We start from the raw sequence: 13,386 nt of genomic DNA on the forward strand, positions 1-13,386 counted from the left end.
CGTAATAGTCTCCTCTTGTAAAAAAAGCTAATAATGGTTTAATGGAGATGAATTAGAAATGAATGAGGCCTTAATACATTCTGGAAAAATACTGCCCGGATGATAAATCTAAAAAGGTACTTGACTAGCAAGTACCAAATTGACAATGATACCAAGGTTCTTCACCTTATGTTTGAAAACCTAGATAGTTCCTGACACAGTGAAGATCATACAGTTCTACTTAATATCCAAATCTGAAGTCCCTGAATTATTGAAGAGTATTGACAAGTGGAAACCAATCACAATTGGCTTGATTTTGCTCTGGCTCCAACAAAATAAATTACTGAAGGATTGACTAGTGCAATTAATCTTAATACCAGTCAGACTGACTTTATTGCAGTAACACTCAGTTGTAATGAGATCACTAATTACCAAAATTCTCTCACTGACTCTTGTAGATCTAGCTAAAGCCTTTGATTCTGTTGACCATAAATTAATTTCCAAGAGCTGCAGTAGAGCAGGATTGTGTATTAAATTAATTGATATGTATTCTGGAACTAAGACGGGTTGAGGGAGGTAAAGGTAGGACTGTCCCTTTAATCCATCAACAAGGTGATCCTTTATCACCCATGCTCTTCAACATCGTTATGGGTCCGTTCCCTCTGTACTCTCCAAGAATGGTTCCAAAGTTGGATTAGGGAACACTGCTAGTTCGTTGACGTATACGGCTCTTGCTTTTGCAGATAACATCGCACTTCTTAGGTGATTCCCACATCAGGCGAGAAAGAACTTTTGTTTTGGATGCCTTCTACAAGAAGACTAGTTTAGAGATCCAGATTAGGAAAGCGGCAGCCTCCATAGGATAGCTAAGAATAAAACTTTCCTCTACAATGTGGAAAGGAACTGGATTTTGAACAAGGTGGAGCTATTACTTTGAAAAGTATCTCAGTGCCCGTGTCGATCCTTGGGCCGAGTTGGTTACAGATAGATGGGAGGAGGAACTGCAGAGCTGGATTGATAAATCTGATGTTAACACCCTTCAAACCAGAGTTGAACTTTTAAGAACTTAAATGATAGCTGCTTTAAAATTATTAAATTCAAGGTATCACAGAATACATTGTCTAAAATTTTATTACACTAATAAAAATGTGATCCTACACTTATCTAACGCCTTATTGGACAGTATTTTATATTTCAAAACTGATGGAGGATTTTGCCTACCGAGATCAGAGGCCCACATTCCTGCTGCCAAAATTAGGAAACTGAAGTCCCTTCAACAGTCTCCAGACCCCATCATTAAGGCTTCATTCACCTACAGTGGCTCCAGCAATGCTGTGAATATTGAAAGGTCTAAGAACTTGAAAATCTTAATTGAAGTTAAGGACTTTGACGAAGCATTGCGAAGATCACCCGATACCAACACCACTTTGGCAGGTGATGACCAGGAATGCAATGTTGAAATACAGGATTTTAAACACTTAGACTAAAGGAGGAGGAGAGCAGATGGAGGGAGTGGGAATTCCAGAAATTGGCTGCTCGAGGAGTCATGTTGTCCTACTTCCATAATGATTTCTTTTTGAATCATTGCGTCAATTTTAATAGCAGTGAGGCCAAATATTTACCCAACTCCTCCTCCTCCTTTTTTGGCCTCCTTATCTCAAGAGACAATGGGTAAGCGCCTGGAGTGGCAAATAGGCCAATTCTAGAGTGACAGACTCTTCCACAGGTGCTGTAGATAAAATTGGTTGTCGGGGCTGTTACACAGTTGGCTCTGTCCTTGCGCTTCTGTGTTTTTTCCTGCTAAGTCTCTTCGACTCGCCACACTTTAGCCCCGTATTTATGGCTGTCCGACAGCTCTGGCAACTGACTCACAGGACTTCATGTCGTGTGTGCAGACGTCTTTAAAGTTGAGACATGGACGGCTGGTGGGTCTGATACCAGTGACGTGCTCGCTGTACAATGTGTCCTTGGGGATCCTGCCATCTTCCATGTGGCTCACGTGGCCAAGCCAACTCGAGCGCTGCTGACTCAGTAGGGTGTAAATGCTGAGGACTTCTGTGTTGGAGATATGGTCCTGCCACCTGATGCCAAGGATTCTCCAGAGGCAGCGAAGATGGAATGAATTGAGACGTCACTCTTGGCTGACATACGTTGTCCAGGCCTCGCTGCTGTAGAGCAAGGTACTGAGGACACAAGCTTGATACACTGACTTTTGTGTTCCGTGTCAGCACGCCATTTTCCCACACCCTCTTGGCCAGTCTGGACATAGCAACGGACGCCTTTCCCATGCGCTTGTTGATTTCTGCAGCGAGAGACAGGTTACTGGTGATAGTTGAGCCTAGGTAGGTGAACTCTTGAACCACTTCCAGAGCATGGTTATTGATAGATGGAGCATTTCTGACGTCCTGTCGCATGATGTTCATTTTCTTGAGGCTGATGGTTAGGCCAAATTCATTGCAGGCAGCCGCAATCCTGTCGATGAGACTCTGCAGCCACACTTCAGTGTGGGATGTTAATGTAGCATCATCAGCAAAGAGGAGTTCCCCGATGAGGACTTTCCGTATTTTGCTCTTAGACGGGCACATTATCCTTGGACAGAAGTGGACACTTGAAAATGAGTTCACCAATTAAACTATAATCCCATCTTTCAGGGATTTGTTTGTCTGTCAAGCATGGCAGGATAGAAAGACATCAGAGCTTTGAACTGAAGATGCAGGCAGTGAAATATGGTTGAACTGTTTTTGTTGAGCCAAGCTTCAAATCTTCAGATGGTGCGTTATGGAAGCCAGACATTATTGTTAAGGGGGACGATGCCGCAGTTGTTGACGTCACCATTAGATATGAAGATAATCAGAATTTCCTGGAGAAAGCTCAAAGAGCTGATAAACAGTCCTTGATTACGGATATGAAGTATCAAAGGTAAGATCATCAAATTCTTTGGCTGTGTCATGGGTGCAAGGGGCAAATGGGTTAGACTATACAATTCACTTAAGTTCCTCAAGATCAAACATTTTAATACGTTTGCCAGACAAACCTCTCGGCCTACAATGCTGTTGACACTTGAAATTTTATAGATATTCATGGACATAGGTTTTGAACTTTATATTTTTCTTTTAACTTTGCTGTTTAAGTTGAACATTTTAGTAAAAAAAATCAGTTCTGGCTTTTCAAATTTGAACCTTTTGTATCAACACATCAGATGAAGGAATTTGCTTTTATCTAAAATAAACAGTTCTTTGCCTTGTCTCCTCCCTTAAGTTGTTCTTTCATACTTGGTCATATGCTGTGGCCCCATAGCCATCATGAGGTAGTCCCGGTAATGTTAAATTTAACCGACAAGGGGTTGCCGAAGTGGTGTAAAGGTAAAACAACCCTACTGTTCCTCAAATTATTACAAGTAGTGGACACATTTTGGTCAAGGAATGAGAAAGTCCATGTTGAGATTTCTCCAAAATCCCTAGAGTGAAACAAAATAAAGACTACTAAAATCTTGGTGCTATATTAGAATGAATGTGCAGATACAGCCTTGGATAAGAATCATTTCTCACCTTTTAGTTCTTGGTCAATTGGTAATTACGATACAACTGTTACAAATGATGTCATAAAAACCAGCAGCGTAAGCTAAGGAAAGAGGTGAATTTTTGTAGAGATCATAGGACTACAAGCAGGATACTCATGGATAAGTGGATGTGTATGTATAACTGATTAACTTGAATATTTTAAGCTTTGTAATATTGTATTGTGTGGGGAAGTGAGTACCAGTGATCGTAAAATGATCCCAGGAACTTTAAGTAGGGGGAGCTGGAGAATGCAGCCACAATCAAATTCAGTTAGCCAAGGCTTAAGAGTGCTACCTGACCAAAGGATCCAGCAGGCCTTGCCGTCAGAGTTGATGACATTCTGTGGAGACAAGTCGATCAACTGCTGATAAGCAAAGGTGTTAGGTCCATCAGCACACTATACTTGGTCAAAACTTGCAGGCACCTATTCCAATGACATGAACAAAAAGAATTGAGAACTGTTGGGTGGTGGAAACCACAAAGAATACTCAGCAATGCCATATCAGCAGGACTGGAAATCGGAGGTGGAAGTGGACGGTGTTTCGAAGCAGATGGACAATTATGTATTTGATCAATTAGCATCCGTTGAAAGGGACATTCCAGTACGCCCCACTAAGTACAAAACTTGGAAGGACAAGAACAATTGATACTAACCCTTCCAGTTGACAGGAAGACGACAGAAGCAGCAGCTTGTTCAACCGACTGAATACATTCAACTTCGGACTAATCACCTGTAGTGTAATTGTAAGTTTAAAAAAAAAACTTTCAACCACAATATTGTGAGCTACTTATCCTGTCTGAAAGCTAAAATTCAAACACTAAATTGAATTTAGAAACTATCTAGTGTCAATCTATTTTGTTTCCTGGAGTAAATGAACTTACGAAAGAAAGGGCCACAGATTTACCTTAAACTTGGAATGTAAAAGTTTGAAGATGCGAGCTGGAAGTTTACCTTGTAAAAGTGGACATCCTCACAGGCTGGGTGGAAATGAAAAAAGGCAGCTCAGGTCCCCGCATCATGACACCTTGTATGCCATTTTGTGAGCGGTGGACGGCAAGCGAGATGGGAACTCTGATCATCGGATTAAAGGCAATTAAAAATCAATAGACTTCAATTTTACATGCCCTGCAGCATTTCAGTGGATGGATATGAGGCTCACGAGGTGGTGGAGGGGGTGGTGGTGTTGGTCGGAGCCTCGGCAGCTTTAAATAAGTGGCAACAGGGTCAGCAAATGAAGGGGCCTGAGGGACTGGGCCTTGAGTTTGAGGCTTTTGGGTAAAGGGGAGTTAACGTTTAGGGTTTACAGTTTGCGTTCAGATGAACAGTGGTCTAATTCTGAGCCTCATAATTTGGAAAGTATGCAATGTAAGATCTGTCACTATCACCAATGTCCATTTTTACACAGTTTGTCACTGCTTCTCCAGGAGGTACTGCTTGTATACTTGGAGAAATGCCTGTGCAGACCCTCGGATGTAAAATGCAGCCTCTTTCCAGATCCTGGAATGGGGCAGCATCTTGGATCAACAGCTCTTTAATAATTAGACAATAGCCTTCAAATGTTAAGATGCTTTGCAGCTGACAATCTTGCTGATTGGCAAATAACAAGAAATGTTTCTTCAGAATTTCAGATCTGTGTTGTGATGGACATAAAAACCATCCTATCCTTGCGTATTGTGAGGTAAACATGTGCCATATCATCCCTATCAATGGTATAACCTCTTCTAGATGAAGCTGCAACTTCATGGGGATTGAATGGTCACAACTCACCTCTGCATAAAATGTCTATCTCTCTGAAGGTTCCAAAGACATTTTCTTCTCCTTCCTTTGGGCTTAACATTGCACTACAGAATCTAACTAATGGTGAGCTTGCAAACTCTTCCAGCATGAGTGGCAAATTTTGAATGAGAAAAAACATATGTGCTACCTTCAAGATAATTCCCCTACAGCCTGTTAGGTGTCACTTCACTCGCCAATTGCATACCTTAAAAGGAAAAATATGGGGCCCCACATGGCTACACTTTTAGAAAGATGCATCAATAAGTGCACATGAAATGTCATGGAACCATCATCGTATAGAATTTGCACCCTGCCGACAAATGAATATGTCAAAGCATCTCACTTGTGTACCTCTTCAGGTCAAACTGAGTTTTGTAACGAGGAGAGAAATCTGCAAAAGGACTACCCAGGTGATCAAAATATCTGGAAGTATCCCACTTAAACATGGCAAATTGTAGAACAAAAGCCAAATGTACTATTCAAATGCCTTCCAGTATATCCTTTCAGCTAATGGTCTTGGAGAACTTGCAACAAAACTTGGTGGCTTAATGGATTTCAGACATTCAGCATAGCTAAAGTTCAGGGAGATCCAGTGTAAAATTCACTGTCTGCTGGTGGGAAGAGCCACAATTCAGTTAGCTGTCTGACAACCCCCAATAGGAAACAGTGCATGAAGTCCGGGGGGGAAGGGGAATGGGAGCACAAGCCACATCCATGATGCACATTAAATCTGACTGTATTCTGCATTGCAGCATGCACTAGAGAATTCACGCAGCAGTAAAGTGGAAACAATCCGCTGGTAACCATTTCCCCTCCCCCCCCCTCCTCCATTCCATAACACTCCTTCAGACAGTTTGCTGGCCTTATTTGCAAATTCATCGAGGAACATTTCCATTTTGGGTTTGCATTTTCCAAACCATACTCCAGCTAGAATAAGATTGCTAGTTCATAGTTTTGGAAGGAGTTCATTGATCTATGAATATTTGGCAGTGTTAAATACTGGAAGCTCATCAGAATTGAATATGTATGAAAAGTTATTTCTATCACTAAGTGCTTGGCCATCCTCAGCCATGTTCTTGTCGTACATTGTCATATATGTCCCTCTACCAAATTTCCACCGTTTCCTCCGTACTTTAGCTTCTTTATATCATCTCTTCATAAGTGTCCACACTTGTGTGGTAAGATCTGTAGTGACAAAGTTGCCACTGCTGAGATCTTTAATGACACATTCCCATTTGCAGCTGGGGCATGGTACTTCAAGAGCTCTGAAAGAAGTCACATAACTATACAGCAATACATGCAATAGAAGTGGAACCGTAGGTTTACCACGTTGCTACAAATGATTGAGAATTGACTTTGTGGACTTATAAATACATGATGAGAGGTTGATATTTAAGTTCCAGGAGATACATTACAGCAACAGACAAAAAACAGTGTCTCATGACGAATGGTAAAAACCAATGATGAAAGAGGGATTCATTGAAGGATTCTTGGAAGAAATTTCTTTCCATTCGCTCACTTGGGAAGTTGTTGATTGATTTCCTTTACAGATGGGACTGAAAATGGACAGTGAGCAAAGGTGAGACAGCAGGGTTGCAGATCTCAAATGAAGACAAAAAAAAAAAAAAAATGGTATTGCTTAGGCTCCCCAAAAGGTGAATTTCATGGTTTCCAATTTCTTCAGATTGAGTCACAAGATGTCTTTTACCTGTGTCTGAATCCTCTGACTAATCCTTGATGGTGTGGGTTTTCGCCGGGTGCTCCGGTTTCCTCCCACAGCCAAAGACTTGCAGGTGGTAGGTAAATTGGCCATTGTAAATTGCCCCTAGTAGGTGGGTGGGAATATGGGATTACTGTAGGGTTAGTATAAATGGGTGGTTGTTGGTCGGCACAGACTCTGTGGGCCGAAGGGCCTGTTTCAGTGCTGTATCTCTAAATAAAATAAATAAAGCCCCATCCCCAGCAACTGTCTCATGATGATGCAGAACACCTCTTTCTCCATCATCTTGAATGGGAAGTAGTTATTGAAGATAATTAACATGGAATTCACAATAGCAAACATTACTTTCAAATTAGTCACAATACCATAGAGGAATTCTTGGAATGTATGCGGGATGGTTTTCTGGACCAATACGTTGAGGAACCAACTAGAGAACAGGCCATCCTAAACTGGGTATTGTGTAATGAGAGGGGAATAATTGACAATCTAGTTGTGCGAGACCGTTTTGGGGATGAGCGACCATATGATGAGGAATTCTTCATCAAGATGGAGAGTGACACAGTTGATTCTGAGACTAAGGTCCTGAATCTTAGTAAAGGAAACTACGAAGATATGAGGAGCAAGTTGGCTATGACGGATTGGGAAACGTTACTTAAAGGGATGACGGTGGATAGGCAATGGCAAACATTTAAAGAGCGCATGGATGAACTGCAACAATTGTTTATCCCTGTCTGGTGCAAAATTTAAATGGGGAAGGTAGCCAAACCATGGCTTACAAGGGAAATTGGAGATAGCATTAGATTCAAGGAAGATGCATATAAATCTGCCAGAGAAAACAGCAGACCTGAGGATTGGGAGCAGTTTGGAATTCAGCAAAGGAGGACCAAGGGATTGATTATTTTCCCTTTCTTAGAGTACGAGAGCAAGCTTGCGGGGAACGTTAAAATTGACTGTAAAAGTTTCTATAGGTATGTGAAGAGAAAAAGATTGGTGAAGACAAATGTAGGTCCCTTACAGTCAAACAGGGGAATTTATTATGGGGAACAAAGAAATGGCTGACCAACTAAATGCATACTTTGGTTCTGTCTTCACAAAGGAGGACACATATACCAGAAATGTTGGGGAACACAGGACTTAGTGAGAGAGGAGAACTGAAAGAAATCAGTATTAGTAGAGAAATGGTGTTGGGGAAATTGATGGGATTGAAGGCCAATAAATCCCCAGGGCCTGATGGTATGCATTCCAGAGTACTCAAGGAAGTGGCCCTAGAAATAGTGGATGCATTGGTGGTCATCTTCCAAGATTCTATAGACTCGAACAGTTCCTACACATTGGAGGGTAGTGAATGTAACCCCACTATTTAAAAAGGGAGGTAGAGAGAAGGCTGGGAATTATGGACCAGTCAGCCTGATGTCGGTAGTGGGGAAAATTCTAGAGTCCATTATCAAAGATTTTATAGCCGAACACTTGGAGAACTGTGGTAGAATCGGGCAGAGTCAGCATGGATTTACGAAAGGGAAATCATGCTTAACAAATCTACTAGAATTCTTCGAGGATGTAACTAGTGGAGTTGATGAGGGGGAGCCAGTGGATGTGGTTTATTTGGACTTTCAGAAGGCTTTTGACAAAAGTTCCACAAGAGATTAGCGTGTAAAATTAAAGCACATGGGATTGGGGGTAGTGTATTGGGATGGATAGAAAATTGGTTGGCAGACAGGAAACAAAGAGTAAGGATAAATGGGTCTTTTTCCGAATGACAGGCAGTGACTAGTGGGGTACCGCAGTGATCGGTGCTAGGACCCCCAGCTATTCACAATATATATTAATGATTTGGATGAAGGAATTAAATGTAATATCTCCAAATCTGCAGATGACACAAAACTGGGTGGGAGGGTGAGTTGTGAGGAGAATGCAGAGAGGCTTCAGGGTGATTTGGACAAGTTGAGTGAGTGGGCAGATGCAGTATAATGTGGATAAATGTGAGGTTATCCACTTTGGTAGCAAAAACGGGAAGGCATATTATCTGAACGGCTATAACCAGAAAGGGGAATATGCAGTGAGACCTGGGTGTTCTCGTAGACCAGTTGCTGAAGGTAAGCATGCAGGTCCAACAGGCTGTAAAAAAGGCAAATGGTATGTTGGCCTTCATAGTGAGAGGATTCGAGTACAGGAGCAGGGATGTCATGCTGCAATTATACAGGGCCTTGGTAAGGCCACACCTGGAATATTGTGTGCAGTTTTGGTCTCCTTATCTGAGGAAGGATGTTCTTGCTATAGAGGAAGTGCGGTGAAGGATTACCAGACTGATTCCTGGGATGGCGGGACTGACATATGAGGAGAGATTGAGTTGGTTAGGATTATATTCACTGGAGTTCAGAAGAGTGAGGGGGGATCTCATAGAAACCTATAAAATTCTAACAGGACTTGACAGGGAGGATATTCTGGATGGTGGGGGAGTCCAGAACCAGGTGTCATAGTCTGAGGATATGGGGTAAACCTTTCAGGACTGAGATGGAGAAATTTCTTCACCCAGAGAGTGGTGAGCCTGTGGAATTCGCTACCACAGAAAGCAGTTGAGGCCAAATCATTGTATGTTTTCAAGAAGGAGTTAGATATAGCTCTTGGGTCTGAAGGAACAAAGGGTATGGGGGGGAAAGCGGGAACAGGCTACTGAGTTGGATGATCAGCCATGATCATAATGAATGGTGGAGCAGGCTCGAAGGGCCGAATGGCCCACTCTTGCTCCTATTTTCTATGTTTCAATGTAAATACTGGTCATACCTGGTGTACTGAAGAAATAGAGAATGCCACTGAAGCACCATGCTCCTGGTCTGACAGGACACCTTCTGGAACCTCGTCCTGCTGTTGTGATTGAATGTCCATCACTTCAGGGTCCAGCTGAACTGCATCATGTTGCTGTGCAAGCTGGACCAGGCCCTTGCTGTCTTTATCGACGACGTGCTCGGTCACGCTCGCAGGAAGTGTAGCAATGAAAATAAAAGAACAAACTGAAAAGTTATAAAACTTGAACAATTTTAAAAGATTGGGACATTGGCTGTCAACAAAATGGAGGACAAGTCCTGATTCATGCCACCTCCTGCCTGGTAATCTACACCCATTGTCTACTAAGACTGAAAAACCAATCAACACCATCTGCATGGAATTAAGACAGATAATCACACACTGTGATGTGAACTATATGTAAACAAACTAAGACCTTCCTAAGTGTTTTCATCTCCAGCTAACCTTCCCTACAATGGAGTGAACAGCCCTCATCTCTTCAAAATGCAGCCATCGAAAGCCCATTGTGCAGTCCAGCAAGAACTGAAACCTAAAGTCACACGTGTAAAATTAACACTTCTAAGTTCACCTTAAAATGTTTTGAGGAACAAAGGGGGGTACAGAACTTCAGACATCATCATCAATCTGGTCTCTCCTCAGGTCAGACAGTAAACAGCTAAAGCATCTTGAATTCCATCAAAGAGCGAGAGAGAGAGAGAAAGCACTACGAGGTATTCAGGAAGATACCTTTTAGAGAGGGCTGTATGTTACTAGCGTGCCGCCTGACACGGAGGCACCGTGATATTCAGTGCGACGGCTCATTATCAAGGCAATGCGCTGGCCCCCTGGTTGGGGTGGGACTTCCAGCATCAGGTCAGCTGACCATCAGGTGCTGGAGCCGTATTTAAAGGGCAGCCAGCACATCAGTGATGCCTCCAATGACAGAACACGGCGACTGACAGAATTCTTTGGGCTGCAGATGAATCTCATTTGGGGACATTAGAAAAATTGGATAATGGTGTCAGAGGGGCATGCCAAGGTGGCCCCACGGTTCAGTGCCTCCCTGCTCACTCTCTAGGCTGCGCGGGCAAGGTGGGAGAACTTCCCGACTGACCAAGGCAGCCTGGCTGGATGACAGATGGTCAGTAGCCATGGGGTCATCCAGCATGATTGGGTCCAGTGCCTAAAGAGGATGACTAATCTGCGAACTGCAAAAGTAAGTGGCAATTTAGATCAGGGCTCTGCTGAACCTGGGTGTGCCCACAGTGTGATACCTGTGTGCCACTGCTATGCCAAAGACAAGGAGGTTGTGACAAGAATGGAGAAATGTATGATAGAACTTACCCTTGTCTGCTGCTCAGAGCAGGGCACCTATGAGTGCTTCACTTAGTGCACACAGAGCATCCCACACCTTTGTGCCCAGCACCCCTCATGACGTGTTATGCTGTTGCTCTGCCATTATTGTCTGCCTTCTTGCTCCTTCAAGCGAAGAGGGTCCACAATTCAAAGGAGGCCACTTGTACCTGTGCCTGACAGCAGAAGGCTAACAGAAGCCAAGGAGGTTCCCTGGAGCTAGCAGCAAGCCATGTGCAACACTCATTCACTGAAGACGACCTCAGGGTCCATGGTGATCATACATCCATTTGATATGAACAATGACCAATGTGAAATTGTTGTTGTGTTGCAATGTAGTTATAAATTGTGACATGTGTAACATCGAGACAGTCTGCTCTTCCTATTGTATTTTCCAGGTCAACGTTCTGAATCGACCCCAGCAGCACACGACACCTCCCCCACCTTGGAGCCATCCTCCGAGGAAGCAGCACCCACCCCATTACACAAGCGCACCTTCCACCAGCGCAGATACAGTCACCTTTGTGAGGGGTATTCGTTTGGCCTTGGCGTCTTGGTCACAAGCCGGAGAGCACTGCACACGCGCCCGACCAATGTGGTCACCGGCCCCTCCACCGGCGAGTGAAGCTCCAGCAGCCACGTCTGAGAAGAGTTCTGCACGGATACCGGAGCCCCGCAGCCCTCGTGCGCGCAGGGAACGACCGCCAAAGTCATCCACAGCCAAAAGGCAATCTAATCAGCAGCCTTCCTCCTGTCAGGCTGCTGGTGCAGAGGTTGCACCGAGAAGGGGCACTCACAAGCGTTTAGGGGAAACACACTGACACAAATGGGTGTCAATACAATGTAAATATGTCAGTAAATGTTCATTGTGTGTCATTCTTACTGTGTGAATTATGTGTACCAGCATGCACCACTCATGTCTCATCCCTTTACATCATTGGCCTTTCAGGAATATCATTACTATGCCAGCATTACTCATATGCGTCTCCACGGATGCAGTGACATGGACAATGGCTCAGTTTGCTGCTGCCTCTAATGGGTTAGACAAAGATGTTGCAGATGTGGACTGGTGCACAGCAGTTGAGTGAGGGTGATGTGTGGCTTGCAGAGGTCATGGTGGTTTCCATAGAGTGGACAACCTCTGATCAAAACCGCGCATCCTTCGCTTGCTGCTGGCCCTGCATGCGGTGCCTGGATGCTCTGTCCTCCCACACGCCTTTCCCTGTTCTAAGTCCTCAGCATCCTAATCATCCGAGGATGAGTCCTGCTGACTTCTTTCCTCAGCCTGCAAGGCCTCCTCCCTATTGAGTGCATAGTTGTGCAGGGCACAGCTAACAGCAATGAAACAAGCTAGCCTTTCCGGTTCATTACTGCAGGGCACCACCCGATCTATCCAGGCAGTGGAATTGCATTTTTAGCATGACAATCACCTGCTCAATGTTGGCTCTCTTAGCTCTGTGGCTGGCGTTAGGAACCATGACTACAAGGGGCAGCCGTCATCTCCAAGAAGCCACCCCTCCATCTGAGCCAGGTCAGTGAACAAGCAAGGGCACCTGGGACTGGCACAGGATGAAGGCTGCCTAGGAAGCGGGCACAGATCTGCATGAAGCACCTCTGGTGATTACATACCAGATGGACGTTGATCGAGTGGAATCCCTTACTGTTGACGTATTCAACAGATCGCCTGGCGGGAGCCTTGATGGCCACATGGGTGCAGTTTATGACCCCTTGCACCTGTGGGAATCCTGTGATGGAACTGAAACTGATGGCCCTCTGGGTCTGGCTCTCAGGGTCTGTCATAAAGTGGACAGTCACCTGCCCTCTGGAACAGGGCATCGGTGACCTCCCTGATGCAGCAGTGCACTGCTGTGTGACCCCCCACAAAGGTCTCCGGTAGGCCCCTGAAATGTTGCAGAGATCTAAAATTTAAGAGCTGCTGTCACTGAGCACCACACATAGGATGGCCACTGAAGCCCCTGGGCTGCAGGCCATCATTGAGCAGGGCACAGAGAGGCGTCACCGCCTCTCTCGACATCCGCAGTCATCTCTGACACTGGCACTCAGACACCTGCAGGTATGTCATGGGGGACTTGCACGGCGTTCTATAGTGGAGAGTTGGCCTTGGGGGTTGCTGCTGAGGACTGGGGGCATCCATGTGGGCTGCACCTGCCTCTTGGTTCTGCCAAGTGGAATAATGCTTATAGGGTGAAACATTA

This window comes from Heterodontus francisci, chromosome 33 (assembly GCF_036365525.1).
Source record: "Heterodontus francisci isolate sHetFra1 chromosome 33, sHetFra1.hap1, whole genome shotgun sequence".
NCBI classification, from domain to species: domain Eukaryota; kingdom Metazoa; phylum Chordata; class Chondrichthyes; order Heterodontiformes; family Heterodontidae; genus Heterodontus; species Heterodontus francisci.